This window comes from Nicotiana attenuata, unplaced genomic scaffold (assembly GCF_001879085.1).
Source record: "Nicotiana attenuata strain UT unplaced genomic scaffold, NIATTr2, whole genome shotgun sequence".
In the NCBI taxonomy this organism is placed as follows: Eukaryota; Viridiplantae; Streptophyta; class Magnoliopsida; order Solanales; family Solanaceae; genus Nicotiana; species Nicotiana attenuata.
Window position 1 is genome coordinate 1 of NW_017682401.1, and position 3,150 is coordinate 3,150.

Genomic DNA, 3,150 nt, shown 5'->3' on the forward strand with positions numbered 1-3,150 from the left:
ATGACGCGGGCAGTAGAAGATGAGAAATATTGATCTCCCACTTACTAATTAAGTCTTCTTGACTAAGATGTGTCAGATGATAGCAGTCAATGTATACATTAAAAAAAGGCAGTAATGGACATATTAAAAAAACAGTGCTAAACACATTTCAGACTTCGTTGCACTTCTTTTTTCGTGAGTAGTATTGGATTTTACCAAGGCCAATATACAAAAAAAAATTGTACAAAACCATGGTAATCGCTGAAATGTTGTAGCTCAAAATGTCAGGACGAAGAGAAAGCTGTATTATGACTGAAAGCTTATACAATTTGTTTTTGGAGATCTTATGCCTTGTTCTATTCGTAGAAAGATAAAATTTGTTGAATAAAACGGTAAGACAAGTGTCATAGATCAAACTGAAGATGCAATAAATGAGTCTGGAGAAATTTCTTCTTGCCAGCTTTAGTCGAAGAAGGTGACATTGATGAGGAGATGGCTGAGATTATAATCTCATGACATTATAACTTCTTAATTGAAGGTATCTAGCCGAAGTAATCAAGTGAATAAGACGACATTGTAGCCAATTTTTTTACAAGTAGTTGCGACAACAATAAAGTAAATAGAGTGCTAGCAGACTTACTTGGTATCCATTACGATGACTTCACGACATTTGCTACTGTTAGCGCCAACATACTTTATGGAGCCACAATTCACCACAACGGCAACTATATCTGTTTAGTGGACGTTGCAAATGAGTTATAATTTAGATCAATGTACACAGTGTCAGAGTGTAAGGATACAAATAAATTTTAATTGTTAGAGTATACTACGCGTTAAATAATGATTACCAAATTCCATATTTCGTTGCTGCTCGTGCAAATATGCAAAGGGTACAGTATTCAACCTCGTCGGCGGCGGGAGCAGTGGGTCTTGTATGTTGTCATCTTTCACCTCTTCGACAACAGTGAATTTGTCAATAACCTATTCAAAACGGCTGATAGGCACTCCGTAGGGTAGAAACCCTCACTTTTGCAGTAGATATCAAGTAAGTGGAAAACGGGGTGAGCTTGTCTGTATACTTTTCTATGTCTTCCCCGTACAGAACAGCGGCTACTTGCTCTTCCTGCAGTTTAATAGAATGATGAGTTACTCAATTACCTTTGCAGAAGTGTATCCATATAGACACATGGAGACATACAGATGCGAAATACTGAAATATTAAAATAGTAAACAAGTACAGTATGAGCAGCCGCAAACTCATGAAATACAATTGATAACTAATCTATACAGGAATTGGAATTTGTAGAGCGCTACCAAAAAAAAGGGGTGGGAGGAAAAATATAGTCAGTCATAAAGCGTAACTAAAATTATTTTATATCATTGACATAAAGTCAGCATCTCTCTTTGAACTAAAGAATGTGTAGTTGAACTCCCCTTTCTTAGATGTACATCTCATGCAGCAAAAGTAAAGAGAATCCACTGTATTGCACCGCAAAATATGTAAAGTAATCATATACGTCTAAAACATTTAAATGAGAGAAGAAACTGAGTCGGGATACTTTTTGTGACCACCCCAGAAATTCTAAAAGTTTTAGATACTTCTGTTATGAGGCCAAGGTGAAGCTGCCACCACTTTTAGCTACCTTTCTTATGACGCCACCATCTCAAGCTTCCACCAGTTGTTTTCTCTTTTCTTCTACTTGTCAATTGGAATTTAGGGGGCAAGGGATAACTAAACACACGTTCTTGAGAACATGAAAATTTGGACAAAACGATGGAAGAATAATAGTATAACCAAAGTGGTTTGTGAAATCTTGATACTGCTCGAAACAACTTTGAATGCGATTGACGATATTTTGTTCTTAGTCTCACTAATAGTTCAGTAGTAATAGTAGAGAAAGCAAGTTAATAGTTCCCTATGGACGACATCAAATAGACATGTTACGAAGTGTCGTTCGTATTCCATGCGGGTAGAGAGTTAAAAAATTTCTTGGTAAACAGAAAAATTAAAATGATGTATACATTAGTTAACTGAGAGTTGGTATTACATGGAAAATGCGTGGTGTAGCAGTCAAAAGGTTTGCAACAGGGTAGTTAATAAAATGAACTTCAAAGGATTGCAAATTAGCAGGGTGAATAATAACTTGGATACAATGTATGATTACCAAAGGACATTGACATATTAGTTACTCGTATTATCATTAGCCAATTACGTAAAACGTTTCAAGGACAATACCATGATTTCAATAATCTGACAGTTGTAAAAGTCAAAGTTTACTACGTTAGAGAAAACGTCTACATTTAATCCTTCAGCTTACTAAGTAAAAGCATATCTGATCAGTTAACACAAGGAAAACAATATGCTTTTGATAATCTGTCAATCGTGGAAGGATAAGTATGAAATGACACTCTTACGGTTCAAGGAAAGGTCTAAAGTGCTAACTTAACGAATGAAAATCAATCGAGAAGAGTCTATCACGTAAGAGAGCACTTTAAATTAAAAGGAAACAAAGCCAGAAGTACTCACCTATTCCAGCCAGCAAGCAGAGACACCAAAAGGAACAGAGCAGTAAGCCAGAAAACCCAAAGCAGAACAGAAGCTGTTGCAGATATTATTAGCGTGACCCCTAATCGGATATCCATCCAAATACAGGTGTTACACATCTGGAGAAACAGCTGACAACAGCAGAAGCAAGAACTGGTTTGTCTTCCACGTCGATGGAAAAGGCGCGTATCGGAGAGCGGGCAAACTGAAAAGACTGCTACAGAAAATACAAACTGAGCAGAGTGACAAAAATACCCCGACTTTTGATCCAAAAAAGGGACCTAACTGTAAATCGGAAGCAGGAAGACGAAGAGTCCAACCTGAAGTTAAAGACGATTCTTCTGCTGGATAAAATTCCGAAATTACCCTTTTGGACAGCAAGCAGGACGACGAACAAGCCCTTAACTCCCGCTTCTAAATAGTAGTAAAGTAAAATTTGTTATAATCTTTTGACTGTTAGCTTATATGATGAACAATATATATATTCTCGTCCATTTTAAGAATTTTCTCTTGTGTCTGAACATGATTTATTAAAGTGGTCAATTATATCTTATTTGCCAAAGAGTTCCACTGTACAAATAGGTAAAGACAATTTTTTTTATAGGTATAATTATATAAATTATGCA

General features: G+C 36.2%; 1 long non-coding RNA gene across 1 annotated transcript; it reads right to left on the reverse strand.

Annotated features, from left to right (window-relative positions):
* Positions 1 to 643: 643 nt before the first annotated feature.
* LOC109222000 lies at positions 644 to 2,581 on the reverse strand. Its single transcript, XR_002067342.1, has 3 exons — positions 2,507 to 2,581; positions 828 to 1,102; positions 644 to 710 (listed from the first exon to the last, which is right to left on the reverse strand). It is a non-coding gene; the product is annotated as an uncharacterized LOC109222000 (long non-coding RNA).
* Between the last annotated feature and the right edge of the window lie 569 nt (positions 2,582 to 3,150).